The sequence below is a fragment of the Papio anubis genome, chromosome 11 (genome assembly GCF_008728515.1).
Source record: "Papio anubis isolate 15944 chromosome 11, Panubis1.0, whole genome shotgun sequence".
Classification (NCBI taxonomy): domain Eukaryota; kingdom Metazoa; phylum Chordata; class Mammalia; order Primates; family Cercopithecidae; genus Papio; species Papio anubis.
Window position 1 is genome coordinate 77,258,144 of NC_044986.1, and position 16,703 is coordinate 77,274,846.

The 16,703-nt window shown below is 37.8% G+C and overlaps 1 long non-coding RNA gene across 1 annotated transcript in view; it reads left to right on the plus strand.

The window, feature by feature from the left end:
• Positions 1-528: 528 nt before the first annotated feature.
• The window catches only part of LOC103887493, an 88,639-nt gene continuing 72,464 nt past the window's right edge, over positions 529-16,703 (plus strand). Inside the window, exon 1 of the long non-coding RNA XR_002524298.2 lies at positions 529-959. This is a non-coding gene — a long non-coding RNA (uncharacterized LOC103887493). The remainder of the gene's footprint in view (positions 960-16,703) is intronic.

A 16,703-nucleotide genomic window follows, 5' to 3' on the forward strand; every position in this document is an offset into this window, starting at 1 on the left:
AATTAAAACTTTAATTTTTCTATCACTGTTGGAGATTATTTTGTGACTTTCTGGTTTGGACTCTTGGCTTTGTCTGAGAGTTGAAGGCTCCGGAAATTGCTGCATCCTTGAAACCATCAAAACAGTGACTACTAGCACTAAAAGAAACCACTTTAGCAGGATTTGGCAATTTCTGTTTAAGGTCTTTGCATATAGGTGGTGTATTCTCTTTGATTATGAGAAAGGTTGTTCCTGTTATTTTTCACTGGTCTTGAGTCCACATGCTCAAAAATCTATTTCTTTTATTTCTTTAGGCCTTGTTCTTACTGACTTTATAGTATTTGTAGCATTTGAATTGTTTCAGCCTTTCTGGAGATTAAAAAAAAAACAAATTTCTTTCATTTTTATAGCACTGTGTCTTATGGTCTACATATAGATTCCTTTATGACTGTTGCTTGTGAGATATGATATGCCCTCTTATTTCTTCTAAAAGGACACATAATTTCTAGCTTCTATTTAATACTTAAAACTTTTATTTTGTATGTTCTTCCTAGCGTTCTTGAACCAGGATGCTTAGAGATGTTTGCGATGTTGAATGTCCATTTTTAAAAAATATAGAAAAGTTCACAAATGAAAAAAGAATGGCAAAATGCAACCTTGTAGAATAACACATGTAGCGAACCGAGGTAGCTGATAGATGTTTGAGGTGTATGTGTGTGTGTGTTTTGCCTGTTCCTACATGGATTGATTCAGCTGGTTGGAATTTTAAGGGTGCATCTAGTGTTTCTCATAAACAAAATTGCACATAAGCAAACACAAAACTTGCAGTAAGAATAAGTGTTCTCTAATATACTAGTTGTGTTAAAACAAATTTGTGTTTCTAAGCCAGCAGAACTGACTATACTAGAATGTTCACAGCAACACTGTTTGTACGAGCCTGAAATTGGAAACTACTCAAGAACCTATCAACAGGAAGATGGGTAAGTACATTCTGGTAGACACACAATGCAATACTATATAGCGATGTGAACGATTGATGTGTATTACACATAAAAATACAGACGCATCTTGCAAATATAAAATTTAGCAAAAGAAGTCAAACATAAAAAGCGTATATACTGCATGATTTCACTTACGTTGAATACAAAAATAAACAAAACTAATATATGCTATTAGAAGTCAGGATAGTGCCTACCCTAGGATATTCTTGTTGTCTTAAAAGTAACTCAAATGTAGCAACAAAATATAGTTAAGTATTGAATTCTTGGGTCATAGGTTTTTCCTCAAACCTCTATAAATCTTTTGTTCCATTTTCTTCTGATTTTTCGTTGTCTTCTTCTGTGGACTAGGAAGCCCCTATCAATTTATCACTAAATGGGTGGGAGACGTATCTTTGGATACGTGTTTGCTGCAGCCTCTCAGAAGGGCCCATCCCACTTACCATTGCTGAGAGACAGCAAACTCAACCTGTGCAATGTTCAGAATCTGTAATAATGCTGCGTTTTCTGCATCATACAATAACCCATGCATCTCCTCCATCCATCTTCCTGTGACCTTTTGCTTTCTTGTCTCTAGTTCCGCCTTGAAATCATGCATGGCCTGTCTCTAATCTCCATCCTCTCCCTGCTCTCACCATTACGTCCTCTTGAGCAGTGGAACAGAAATCCTTATTTCCTCACACATACTCTTCTGAAATAATAAACACCTCATTTTTTCATAATAAAGGACATGTTTAAATAAAAGGAAAGCCCACCATCTGGCATTGAATGTTGCAATCACTCCATTTGCCATATGGGAAAGGGAGGCTGCAGAGAAAAATTTCCTGCCCCAGGATAGAGAGAGTGTGGCAGAACCAGTTACACCGGTAGGAGCAGAGAGCTTCTTTAGGAAAGGGAGCGCAGGAGGCCAGGCAGGAGCCAGGAGAGGACTTGATGGATGCAGAGGCCAGTGAGGAGATGACTGGATCCAACCATTCTGGGCCAGGCCTGGGGAGGCTCAGACCTCAGCCTGGGCACACAGACAAATTAAGTTTGAAACAAAGACGGAGGCACCCTGCCTGAGGGAGACTGTGAGAAGTGGGTAGCCAGGCAGAGTGTGCTATGGGGCTGGGGTCTGCACCTGTTGAGGCCACCGTCCACCTTGACAGTGATGACACTGAGAAATGTTACTGCAGGGCTGAAGCTCCTCTGGACAAGGAGCTGCAGGTCCCTCTGGAGAATCTCAGGCAACACATTGGGCTTCTAAGATGGCAGGAGAAGGCTTCTGGGTCCAAGGGCAACAGTTGCCCTTAGCATTACTTGACCACCTTCAACCAGGCCCCAGGGAGTCACTGCAGCCAGAAGGAGGGTGGGAAGCACTCATAGGAGGGGACTGGAAATGAAGGAGGGTGATCACCACTCTATTGAAAAGTGACATGTATTTCTATAGAGAAGCAAAGCAGAATGCAAAGAAGTCATGAGAATACTGTAGCAAGGTAACAAAGTTGTGCTCCTGAGCCCAGCATATTTCCCCTCATCAAGCTATCACCATAGCCCTAAGACAGAGGAGGAATCAGGGAGTCAAGGAAGGCAAGAGGCTCTGAGTGTTCCCGGCCTGACTGTAGGCTGCCCCTGGGCATCCATGTCCAGATCAGTCTCAGTTGAAATTTGTTTCCACAAGTGTTCTCAGGCCCACCTCTGCCCACCCCAGAGGCACTGGGAAAGTTGCCTGGGGACTCCTGTGTCCCAGGAGGCAGCACCTAAAATGAGAGACAGCAGTAAACTCACACAAAGTCCTAGACTCACACAGACACATGAAGACAGACTCAGATACCAGCAAATGCATGTTCTCACATGAGGCAATGAGGGAAATCAGATCTTTGAAAGCAATGGGCAGTTGGTCGTTTTGCAGGCCCATTGTAGAGAATCATGTGCCAGTGAGGGGCCATCTGGGCTACCCCATGAACTGCAGGAAAACACAGCAGCCTGGAGCTTCGAGAAAAGTTACAACACTATGCCTGCCTGGGATTCCAGACCCAGGGCGATGGACCCTGGCTGTGCTCAGGCCCTGAGCTCTCCCCCTGGTGGACTGATCCTGGGCTCAGGGTTGAGAGTGCAGAACTACAGGCCACAGACTTTGAGGCTTGCGCCTTCTGGGCCCAGGTGTAGTTCATACCTACTACCTTCCATAATTTCTCTTATTAACATCTTTCATTACTGTAACATGCTTGTTACAATTAATGAACCAATAATTATACATTATTATTAATGATAGTCCATGGTTTACATAAGGGTACACTTTTTGTGCTTTACAGTTCTATGGGTTCTGACAATTGTGCCCCCCACACTACTCCAACCACCACCGGTCAGGAGGAAGATGGTAGACATCATGATCAGGAGGTCTGGTGATGAGGGCAGAGCCCTGGGGGGAGCGGTGGGGATAGAGAATGAGGGGACTGCTACTCTTCCCAGAAGGGGAACTCTTAAGTAGTCTGGGGAAGGGCTGGGAGCCCAGGGCTTCCCATCCTACATGCTGCCCTTCCTGCACAGTTTGGAACTAAGTGAGAAGCTGGACTCTGGGATTCTGACAACCCTGAAACAGTCACTCCAGAGCAAGAAGGGACAAGGTCCAGTGTTGGCTGGGGCAACATCCAGCCATTGTTCCTCAAAGGCAGTGTCTTTCACACTATTACTTTTTTGTTTGTAACAGCTTTATAAAAACACATATTATACAATTCACCCATTTAAAATATGAAATATATATATATATGTATGTATATATTGCTATATCCACAGTTGTGCAACCATTTCTATGGTCAATTTTAGAACATTTTATGTCACCAAAGTGACTCCATTTTGGATGGTACTCTGCCATGTTGACTTCTGATTAGCCCCAGTCCCGTGAATGCCTCCTGATTCCTACTTTATCTACCATCCTTGCTGTAAGAGCACATTGACCTTGTCGTTACCGCACAAATGATAGGCTGTGACACATATCACATCCTTGCTTGTTCTGGATGGTTGCCTTTAATTGTCTTGCATAGAGCGCACGTATCCTTTCCCTGTGGCATATAAGCCTTCTGCCTGGGGATTAACAGTGCATAGATCTCCCTGTCCTGCAGCTACCCAAGACCATGCTTCTGTCTATGAGGCTTCTCGATAAATCATCTGATATGGACAAACTGGATTTGTCTGCCTCCTTCTTTGGTTTCCTGGCTCCTTTGACATTTGGGAATTGCTTTGCATATACAGCCCTTTCATGGAACAATCCCCAAAGAAACCCTGTGCCATTTAACCATTGTCTCTGTCCCCCAGCCCCAGAGAACTGCTGATCTAGTTTCTATTTCTATCAATTTGCCTATTCTGGACATCTCCTGTAAATGGAATTGTACAATATGTGGTCCTTTTGATTGACTTCTTTAACTTAGCGTAAGATTTTCATGGTTCATCTATGTTGTATCATGTATCAGTACTTCAGCGTTTTTTTCCTTGAGCCATATTCTATTATATGAATATACCATACTTTGTATCTATTTATCAGCTGAAGTGAATTCAGGTTGTTTGAATTTTTTGGCTATTATAAATAGTGCTTCTGTGAATATTTGTGTACAAGTTTCCATGTGGACATATGTTTTCATTTCTCTTGGATATATATCTAGGAGTGGAATTGGTGGACCATATGGAAAATTTATGTTTAAGTTTTGATGAATTTCAAGACCTTTTTCCAAAGTGACTGCACTATTTACATTTCCTCTAACAATGTATGAGAATTCTAGTTTCTCTTAATTTCATAACAACTCTTGGTCCTCTCCAACTTTTAAATCCTAGCCATCATAGTGTGTGCGAAGTGGTGTTTCATTGTGGTTTGAATTGGCACATCTCTGATGAGTAATGATGTTAAGTATTTTTAATGTATTTATTGGACATTTGTATATCTTATTTGGAGAAATGTCTATTCAGATTCTTAAAATTGGGTTGTCTTTTTACTATCAAGTTGTAAGCATCCTCTAAATACATATTCTAAATACGAGTCCGTTATCAGATATGTTATTTGAAAATCTTTTTTTTTTCCATTTTGTATTTTTATCTTTCTTGATGGGGCAAAAATGTTTTTAATTTTGATGAAGTTCAATTTGTCAATTTTTTTCTTTGGTTGCTTGTACTTTTAGTGTCACATCTAAGAAACCGTTATCAAGTCCCAGTTCATTAAGATTTAAGCCTATTTTCTTCTAAGGGTTTTGTAGTTTTAGCCTTTATATTTTGGTCTGATATCCATTTTGAGTTAGTTTGGTGTATTGTATGAGGTAGGGGCTCAAACTTCATTCTTTAACATGTGGACATCCACCCATCCCAGCACCTTTTATTATACAAATTATTGCTTCCCCATGAAGTGTTTTGACCCCTTGTTGAAAATGAAGTGAGCATAAATGTGATTGTTTATTTCTGCTTTCTCAATTCTGTTCCATTGATCTATTTATCTATCCTTATGTCGTGATTACTGTAGCTTTGTAGTACGTTTTGATATCAGGGTGTGTGAATATTCCAATATAGTTCTTTTTCAAGATTGTTGTGGTTTATTCTGGTTATCTTGAATTTCCATATGAATTTTATGGAAGAGAGTTTCCTGTCTTGTCAGCTTATGCATAGAAGCCAGCTGAGATTTTGATAACAATTGTGTTAAATCTGTAGATTAATTTAAAGAATATTGCCATCTTAACAATTTTCAATACTTGAAATTGAGAAGTTGCTCCATTTTTAGAGATCTTTAAAGATTTCTTTCAACAATATTCTGTAGTTTTCAGAGTGTGAGTTTTGCACCATTTTCATTAATTTATTCCTAAGTGTTTTGTTTGTGATGCCATTGTAAATGCAGTTCTTTCCTTAATCTCATCTCTAGATTATTTACTGCTGTTTGTATACAACTGGTTTTAGCATATTATTCTTGTATCTTGCAACCTTGCTAAACCCATTTTATAGTTTGAATAGTCTTTTAGTGGATTCCTTAAGAATTTTTGTATCCAAGATTATATCATCTGCAAACAGGGGTAATTTTACTTTATTTACCAATTTCCATGCCTTTTATTCACTTACCTAATTTCTCAGGTTAGAACCTCCAGTACAATGTTTAATAAAAGAAGTGAGAGAGTACATCGTGGTATTTTTCTGATCTTAGGGGGAAAACATTCAGTTTTTTATAGTCAGGTATGATGGTAACTATGGGTTTTTTATAGATGCCCTTTATCAGGGTGAGAAAATGCCATTCCATTTTTATTTTTCTGAGTATTTTTATCATGAAAATAGGTTGAAATTTGTCAAATACTTTCTTTTTGTATTATGAGATGATTATGTGTGTTTCATCCTAAACTTTATTGATACCATATATTACATTAACTTATCTTTGGATGTTGCATTCCTGGGATAAATTCACATTTTATCATGGTGTTTTTAAAAATATGTGTAAATTTGGTTTATTAGTATCTTATTGAGAATTTTTGTCTATACTCCTAATAGTTATTGATCTATAGATTTCTTTTCTTGGGATGTATCTGTCTTGTTTTGTAATACTGGCCTCATGAAACTCTCTTCTTTGGAAGAGTTTAGGAAGAATTGGTATTAATTCTTTTTTACATGACTGGCAAAGTTCACCAGTGAAGTCATCTGGGCTTGAATTTTTCTTTGAGTGTTTTGCTTTGATTACTAATTCAATCTCTGAGACTTGTTATAGGTCTATCTAGATTCTCTATTTTTTCTTGAGTCAGTTTCTGTAGCTTGTATGTTTCCAGGAATCTGTACATTTTATCTAAATTATTTAATGTATTGACACACAACTGTTCATAGTATTTCCTTATAATCCTCTTTATTTCTGTAAGTTTGGTAGTAATATCCCCTGTTTTATCTCTAAATTTAATAATTTGAGTCATCTTTCTCTCTTTTCATTGTCAGTCTAGCTAAGAGTTTGTCATTTAAAAACATATTTTCAAAGAACCAACTTTAAAAAAATTCCTTGTTTCTCTATGCTCTATTTTCCTAAGTTCTACTCTAATATTATAATTTCTTTCCTTTTGCTTGCTTTACATTTAGTTTGCTCCCCTCTCTCCAGTGTCTTAGATTGAGAGGTTAGGTTATTGATTTGAGCTCTTCTTTTTCAACAAAGCAATTTCTAGTTATAAATTTACCTCTAGTTCTGCTTTAGTTGCATCCAGTAAGTTTTGGTTTTGATATGTTGTGTCTTCTTCTTAATTCAGCTGCAAGTAATTTCTTTTATTTTTTTCTTTTTATAAAGTGTTTAACATTTCATAGAGATGAGCTCTCACTATGTTGCTCAGGCTGGTTTTGAATTTCTGGCCTCAAGTGATTCTCTTTCCTTGGCCTCCCAAGTTGCTGGGATTACAGGCATGAGCTACTGCACCTGGCTCAAAGGAATTTCTAATTTCTAATTTTGCTTGTGAATTCTTCCTTGACCTATTATTGGCTGTTTGATACTATGTTTTCTAATGTGTAGATATATACCTGAAATTCTCAATTTTCTTTCTGTTACTGTTTTCTAATTTCATTCCATTGTTAATGAATAAGACATGTTGTCTCTTTTCAGTCTTTTCAGATTTACTGAGGCTTGTTTTATGGTCCAGCATGTGAACTATCCTGGAGAACATTCCATCTGTACTTGAGAAGAATACATATACTGCTGTTATTGAGTGTTCTGCAGGAAAGTATTAGGTATAGTTAGTTTATAGCATTACTCAGGTTCGATTTCCTTGTTGATCTTTAACCTACATGTTCTGTCAGTTATTCAAAGTGTAATATTGAATTCTCCAACTGTTATTGTTAGATTGTCTATTTCTCCTTTCAGTTCCATGAGTTTTGCTCTCTGTATTTTGGTGCTCTGTTGTTAGGTACGTACACATTTCCTATCCAGCTGTAGCACAGGCCCTGTTTGTGTGTGTGTGTGTGTGTGTGTGTGTGTGTGTGTGTTTGATGGGGTCTTTCTCTGTCACCCAGGCTGGAGTGCAGGGTACAATCATAGCTCACTACAGTCTTGAGTTCCTGGGCTCAAGCAATCCTTCTGCCTTAGCCTCCTGAGTGCTGGGGGTACAGGCTCATATGCCACTCCTGGCTTCTTTTCTTTTCTTTTTTTTAAAGAAGGAGGTCCCTCTATGTTGTCCAGGCTGATCTAGAACTCTGGACTCTCCCACACTGGCATTACAGGCAGGAACCCAGCCAGTCTCTGCTCTTTGCTGAAAAGTATCCACCTCAGTCTCTTGCCTCAGTCTCAGTTTCCTCACCTGTAACATAGGAATCTTAATAGAAATTCCCAGAGAAGAGGAATTTTTGATTTAGGCTGAGCTGGCTGGATCAACAGTTGAAATTCTGGCTCTGTAAGAGGAAGGTCTTCTAGGACACCTCAAAGTCAATTTGTGTATATTTCTGAAAATATCATAGATACAGTTGCCCCAACCCTGGGCAAATGAGACAAGCCAGCTTTCTGATTAGGGCCACCAGATTTAGTAAATAAAAATGTAATTTTTATTTCCAGTTCAATGTGAATAATTTCTAATAGCATATATATGTATACATTGAGATAAAAGAAAAATATTACATGGGCATATTTAAAAATTATCCATTGTTCATGTCAAATACATTATAAATGTTTAAATTATGTAACACTTTCTTTAATTTTGTGGCCTTAAGTTTTTGGGTCTCTTTGTTACTTGTTTTATAAAATTCACTTACAAAATTCTTTGCCGTTACAATCTATGTTCCATTTACATTGTAATATATTATCTATATATTGCCACATAAAATTAATGCTATTCTTTTCTTTACTCAACATTGATTAATGAGAAAAAATAAGCTAGCACACTGGACATCTATTACCATAAAATCTACCACTCTGAGAAAGCCCTTCGAGTTAGCTATGTTAAAATATATAATGCCATCTTCAAAGACATGACTTGTTTTTCCATTCTTCAGGATTATAACTCTTGGTCAATGATTTTCCAAAATGTTTTTCACTGACAAAAAGAAAATTATTGTCAAATTTTTTCCCTTTCTTCAACAATAAACATCATGAATTCATTTGTCCCCATGCTGGAAGAGTATTTACTAACATTTTTTTAAATAGTTGAATTGTTCAAGAGATGAAATGTGTTTCAAAACAGTCACACTAAATGCTGTAATAATTATCCTCTTCAAGTCAAAATTTCTTTTTCTAGTCATAAGCAATGCTGTGCCTAGTAAGAACAATCTTGACACTTAAAGAATGAGTTTTTGTGTTCTTTTTTTTTTTTTTTTTTTTTTACCCATTCAACAAGTTTCTGTAAGCAATGGAGTACTTCAATAATACTGTTTACCCTTCTTTGATTTGCATAATCCTTTTGCTTGAGAGAAAGTGAAAACAATGAACAAGAAATAAGTAGGCTTCATTCAATGAATTATTTAAAAAGTCAACAAGAACTTTTTGGGCTACCAGAATTAAACTATGATTTCCATGTTTCAAAATGAACTGAAGATTCTCTCAACTGCTTTTGTTGAAGAAAACCAACAGATTTTTGAATTCTAGAGAATTAAAGAATACAGAATGATGACAAAATAACAAAAATCCCTCAATTGTTCACTTTGAACAGTACTAAAGGGAACAATTTCCTGACAACTACTACAATGTCAGTAGAAAGGATACAGATGTGGTCTGAGCAACATTAAACAGAATACGGACAAAATAGCTAACACCTTTCACAGAATCATGTATGCTTTGCTTTAACTTTGAATAAACATTGTTTGAATGTTTACACCAACATTTGTATCTGTATTATCTCCACCAAAAGCAGTATGATTTTTTGTCTTCACTCTTAACTCAGTAAGAGAGTTTTCCATAAAAAATTTGCTTTTGTTTCTGAAGTCTTATTTGGAAGAAATTTTACTTGCTATAGCTTTATAAACCAGCCCTTTTCATGAGAAAAATATTGTACCAGCAATGAAAAAAACTTTTTTCCTGCATTGTGATTACTTGCAGTCACGCTATGTCATAAAAAAAGGTGAGGTTTAGATTTTTGATAATCTCTGTTAATAGTAAATGGAGCCATTTCTTTTTTTAATTATTGCAGTAGGCTTCATCCTGGCACTTGAAAATTTGCTTGCAATATTGGAATCTGAAAATATTTATGGTAGCAGTATGTTCAAACAGTCATTTGAGCTGAAAGGCTGATGATGATATGCAACGAGAGGAGCCATTTTAACTTCTGCTGTGATTAATTTATCTTCTTCATTTAAATTTATCTTAATAAAAAATTTGTTATTTTATCACTTCCTTTGGAAGTAGTTGAGGAAATCATAAATCTCTTAAGTGTAGCTGTCAGTATATCTTGGCTTGCACTGAATTTCAATTTATGATACTGAATAACAATTGCATGCTGTTCAAAGAGCTATAGAAGGATTTTTTCCTCATTTCATAAATGTCCATTGTTGAAAAAATTCACCACAAAAGTTATACCTGTGTTTTGGCATTTGAATGGATAATAACCACCTCTCAATAATTGAAAAGATTGCTGTTACCTCTTCTTCAGCATGTCTGTTACTCTCAAGTTCAAATTTATATTTATTAGTAAACAGGGCTTGAATTGTGGGAAGGGTTGAGAACTTGCAAACAGACAATAAATTAGGTATCAAATGCAAGACAAAATAAACTTCCTGATTTTTTGCAAGGGAGATCTGTACTTGTTAGGCATAATCTTCCTGAACAAAACCAGAGTTGACCTTGTATAAGTTTTGGGAAGCATGGTGTTTGGGAATTGGTAGATTTTCAGAAGTGGGAGCATTTAGGTATTGATGGATTTTCACCTATGTTAGTGTGGTCACTGAATTAAAACTGCTGTGGACAGGTTTTCAGGGGCATCATCCCTGGAGTGAGACACGTGATGATTGGTTATTGTCTGGTAGTGTGGACCTGTCTCTGACAGGCTAAGTTCCAGAAACAAATTACTGGGGACAGGTTGTCACTGACTGGCTGACTTTGGGGCATGTGTACCGATCCAAAGTTGTCTCTAACAGTAGTTAGAGATACTTGGCACTTTGGCTACAGAACAGTTTTTCCCTTTCTAAAATAGAAAAAATCAGCATTTTGAATTCTCAGCCTTCCTCCTCATCCCATTCCCACCAATCCCATTTTTGGTCTTCCCTTAGCCAAGCCTGCGGGAGAGACATGAAGCGGGATTGCCCAGATATCTATTTGTGGAGATATCATTTTCAGCTAACGTTGCTATATATAGGGCCAAATTCTGTGGCAGAAAAATATCTTTAAGTGCTGAATTCTTATAATTAATTGAAAAATAAATTTCTGGTTACAGGATACTTAGAGTGTCCTGACAAAGTCCACACAAATTGCAAGACAAAATCGTCTATAGTATATGTCCTGAATACACAGAATGCTTGTCAACTGTCAGTGTTATTACTGATGGCGAAGAGCAGAAAGGGGCTTTCTGAGAGCTTTTCCACCCCCACATTGATCTCCAAGGCAAGCACACACTTGGCTTCCTGCTCTCCTCTAGCCCCAGGTTGGGCTGACCTGACTCACAGGCCTGGGAGCCAAGTGTTTTCTCTGTGACTCAAGGGCTTCCACCAGGCAAGCATGACATTTAAATTTCCACCCTAATTACAGACTGTGTCCTCTATTATGTTCTCTAGACCTGTGAACTGATATATTCTGCTGTGCCAACTACCTTTTTTCTTTTCTCAGTTAAGGTTTTAATCCTGTTATTTCATTTTAAATTCTTCATATTCTTTCTTTATTACATTCAGTTTCCTTCCTTTAGCTTGCCTCTCTCAGTTCCTTTTTTTTGGAATCTGCTGATTTGCTGATTTATCAGTTAATCTTCATTTATTTTGTTGAGTCCATTTTTGCTGTTTTTTTTTTTTAACTTCAAACACAAAATAGATACGAACTAGAACATATTTCTAGTTTAAATCTGTCTAGAAATCACTTTCTTTCATGCTATATTTTTCTCCTTTGGTGAGTATTCCTATTTTAAATAATCTTGCCATAAACTTTTGTTGAAAGTTTTCTTTTGCATTAAACAAAGTAAGGTTTTTTGTTTTTGTTTTTGTTTTTGAGACAGAGTCTTGCTCTGTTGCCAGGCTAGAGTGCCGTGGCGCGATCTCGGCTCACTCCAAGCTGACTCCCTGGTTTAAGCGATTCTCCTGCCTCAGCCTCCCCAGCAGCTGGGATTATAGGCGCCCGCCACCATGCCCAGATAATTTTTGTATTTTTAGTAGAGAGGGGGTTTCAACATGTTGACCAGGATGGTCTCCATCTCTTGACATTGTGATCCGCCCGCCTCGGTGTCCCAAAGTGCTGGGATTACAGGCATGAACCACTGCTCCAGGGCAAGGTTTATTTTTCAATATATGTATTTTTTTCGTTCTTCTTTCCTTCCTCCATTATCAACTAGATATGTTCTAATTTCCTTTTTTTGTGACTCTGAGTCAGTATTCTCAGTGGAGGGAAAAATAAGTTGGGGCTAAACGCAGGTCCCGTCTGGAATCCTTATCCTGGCACAATTTTCCCTCTGTGTTTGTTGAAGTGGCTGCTAAAGGTGCAGCTCTCTATGTCCAGGCTTTATTGTGTCCTGCCTCCATTTGAGAGATACTGTATGTCTCTGGCACCAGTCCTCTTTCTAATCATACAGAACCACTTCTCTCCTCTCTTCTTCATAGCAAGGAACTCACGCTAAACCACACTCAGCATCTTAAGTGCAGGTACCAGACTCATTTTGGGGGATGCCCACAGCCACCAACTCTATTTTTCAGGGCTCTTGATTTTTGGCAATAGAAGGGTATGCCAGGAGAGTGAGCCTTGTTTTCTGTGGCCTCCCACATCATGCATATAATTCTCTCCAGTTGGATGGTAACTGCTAATTCTCTATAACACAGTTTCACATTGTTCTCCAATAAGAAAGTTGTTTGTTTAGTTTTTGCTGTAGTTATGGCTCTACTTGTCTTTTACCTAGGAAAATTATCTCTTAAAATTTCTCATATGTGAGTGGGATCCTTCTTTCAGTTTAGGGGTTTTGACAATTTATCTCATATTTTTTTTCCTATTCATCCAAATATGTTAGAGATCAGAGCCAGTTCAGCTTCTGTGTTCACAGAGTTACCCAATCTAGAAGGCTCTGTTTGGTTTTCCATATTTCTACAAACTAGAGTATATGTTTTCTGAGGAATATATAAGATGTCTTAAATTTTGGAACTTTCTTTTTTCTTACTTTTGCCATTTCTTGTGTATATTCTCTCAGTATGTAGCTTGAAATTTTTAAAAGGAAAGGCCTCACGTCCCAGAAATGGGTGTAATTATGTCCCACTCTGTTGTCAGGCTTAGCAGAGACAATATCCCCTACCTCCTGCCCAAGGGCGAGAGTAGGAGGTAACGTAGTCTACAGCAGGACATTAAGCTGGAAGCTATCTAGGAGGTGAAGGAGGAGAGGCTATCATAAGTATGAAAGGTGTCATCAGACTTAATTGTATTAATAAATGTATCTGTTTAGCTTCTTTTTTTTTTTTTTTTTGGAGACAGAGTCTCACCCTGTCGCCCAGGCTGCAGTGCAATGGCCGGATCTCAGCTCACTGCAAGCTCCACCTCCTGGGTTCACGCCATTCTCCTGCCTCAGCCTCCCGAGTAGCTGGGACCACAGGTGCCCGCCACCACGCCCGGCTAATTTTTTGTATTTTTTTAGTAGAGACGGGGTTTCACCGTGTTAGCCAGGATGGTCTCGATCTCCTGACCTCGTGATCTGCTCGTCTCGGCCTCCCAAAGTGCTGGGATTACAGGCTTGAGCCACCGCGCCCGGCCAAGCTTCTTGATAGAGATTTAGACAAGGGATAGACAAACATTTTCTGTAAAGGGTCAGATAGTAAATTTGTTAGACTCTACCAGTCACATGGTCTTTTTCATAACTATTTGACCGGGCTGTTGTTTCCTGAGTGTGGAAGACAGCCATAGACAGGAAGTAAACAATGGGGCTTGGTCATGTTCCAGTGAATCTTTAATTACAAATATATGTAGTGAGCCAGAATGGACCCATGGTCCACAGGTTGCTGAGTCTTGCTTTTAATAGAAATATTTGAATTATAACTATTTACTCTTAAAAAATAATATTTGAATATTAACAGGCCTTAGAAAGCAAATATTGAATTTATTACTTAGTTACTTTTGGATAAATTAGATTAGTACAATGAAAGCATGGATTATATATACATGTGATATGCTATATGTGGTACGATTGATATATGTGTATGTGCGTGTTTGTGTATATATGCATTTAAATATATACTGCAAGTACTGTGCCTGGTATATACTAGGAACTCAATTAGTATTGGTTTTACAAATGTAAGTAAATGACACTAACAGTCCATTCTGTTGCTCACATTACTTGGAATTATTATTGACATGTCTTTCTTGAGTCCCTTTGACACTCAAAATCCTTTATTCTAAGATACATATATTCATAGTGAACTTTAGTTCTACCCCACCCAGAACATTTTCTATCACTGGAGCTTACCATCCTCCAGTCTCTTTCAGCCTTTCTCTTGAATCCCACTACCTGGTCCTCAGTCTCTTCACTGTCACTGCACCCCTAAACCTCACTGTATATTTGGCTGCAGACATTTTCTTAAACTATTGCCAAAACATGAAGTACATATTTTGAACTTCCAAGCTTCTTGGACTCCTTGGTAAGTCCTTACACCCTTTAACGTGTCTACTTATTGTGCATTGTCTCCTACACATGAAATGTCATTCATTCTACTCCCATGCATAAAATGCTGATATTGTGTTTTTGAGGCCCAGAAAATGTCTTTATAGATAAATCATGAAACCCTCAGATATTTGTCACTTTTGCTATCTATTCTTCCCCGCTTTTATGATGTTCAGAACTCTCTCCATGGGCCATTTGAGTCCAGGGACATTATTTAATCATACAGACTTCCTTTCAGTCTACATTGACAGGGGAGTAAGTTCCACATGGCTCCTTTCTGATTTGCTCAGCCCTCTGGGGAAGGGTATTTAATGTCTTTACTATCTAATTCCCTTCATGACATAACAATTCGTACTGTTTGGTTTCCCTCACCAGTAGGGAAGACTCCTTAGCTCCAGGCTTTCAGGTGGTACCCTGGGAAGGTCATTCACTCCACAAAGCAAACATTCTATTTGCATAGAGTCACTTGAAGTCCCATGAGATCTGATCTCTGCAGGATAGACTCCAGTGTTCCCAGTTGAGCCTGGGATCTTCACAACTATGACCAAGTCTGAAGAACATCTGCAGACTCGCTTCTACTTAGGGTGTGCATTAGAGAGACAATCCATTGGCTCAGATGCATAAATTTATTACAGGAGCCATCATTCTTTTTCCAGAAAATTTAAGAGGTCTCTGATTGTTAAAGACACTTTGAGTTTCTTTTTTTATTATTTCAATAGGTTTTTGGGGAACAGGTGGTTACATGAATAAGTTTTAAGTGGTCATTTCTTAGATTTTGGTGCACCCATTACCTGAACAGTGTACACTGTACCCAATGTGTAGTCTTTTATCCCTCACCTCCTCCCATCCTTTTCCTCAAGTCTCCAAAGTCCATTATATTATTCTTAGGCCTTTGCCTAAGCTTACCTTCCACTTATGAATGAGAATATACAATGTTTGATTTTCCATTCCTGAGTTGCCGCACTTAGAACAATGGTCTCTGATTCCATCTAGGTTGCTGCAAATGCCCTTATTTCATTCCTTTTTATGGCTGAGTAGTATTTGTACACACACACACACACACACACCATGCTTTCTTTATCCACTTATTGATTGATGGGCATTTGGGCTGGTTCCATATTTTTCCAACTGTGAACTGTGCACACACATAAACGTGTGTGCAAGTATCTTTTTCAGTATAATGACTTCTTTTCCTCTGGGTAGATACTTAGGAGTAGGATTGCTGGATCAAATGGTAGATCTACTTTTAGTTCTTCAAGGAATCTCCACAGTTTTCCATAGTGGTTGTACTAGTTTACATTTCCCACTAATAGTGTAAAAGTGTTCCTTTTTCACCACATTCATGCCAACATCTATTATTTTTTGATTTTCTGATTATGGCTATTCTTGTAGGAGTAAGGTGGTGTTGCATCGTGGTTTTGATTTACATTTCCCTGATTGTTAGTGATGTTAAGCATTATTTTCATGTTTCTTGGCCATTTGTATACTTTCTTTTGAGACTTGTCCATTCATGTCCTTAGCCCACTTTTTGATGAAAATTGTTTTGTTTTTTTTTTTGGTGATTTGTTTGAGTTCTTTGTAAATTCTGGATATTAGTCATTTGTCAAATGTATAGATTGAGAAGATTTTCTCCCACACTATGGGTTGTCTGTTTACTCTGCTGATTTCTTTTGTTGTACAGAAGCTTCATAGTTTAATTAAGTCTTACCTATTTATCTTTTTTTTGTCTTGTTTGCTTTTGGATTCTTGATCATGAAGTCTTTGCCTAAGTCAATATTTAGAAGAGTTTTTTCAATGTTATCTTCTCAAATTTTAATGTCTTCAGATCTTCGGTTTAAGTCTTTGATCCATCTTGAGTTGACTTTTGTATAAATTGACAGATGAGGATTCAGTTTCATTCTTCAACATGTGGCTTGCCAATTATCCCAGCACCATTTGTTGAACAGGGTATCTTTCCCCACTTTACGTTTTTGTTTGCTTTGTTGAAGATCAGTTGTCTGTAAGA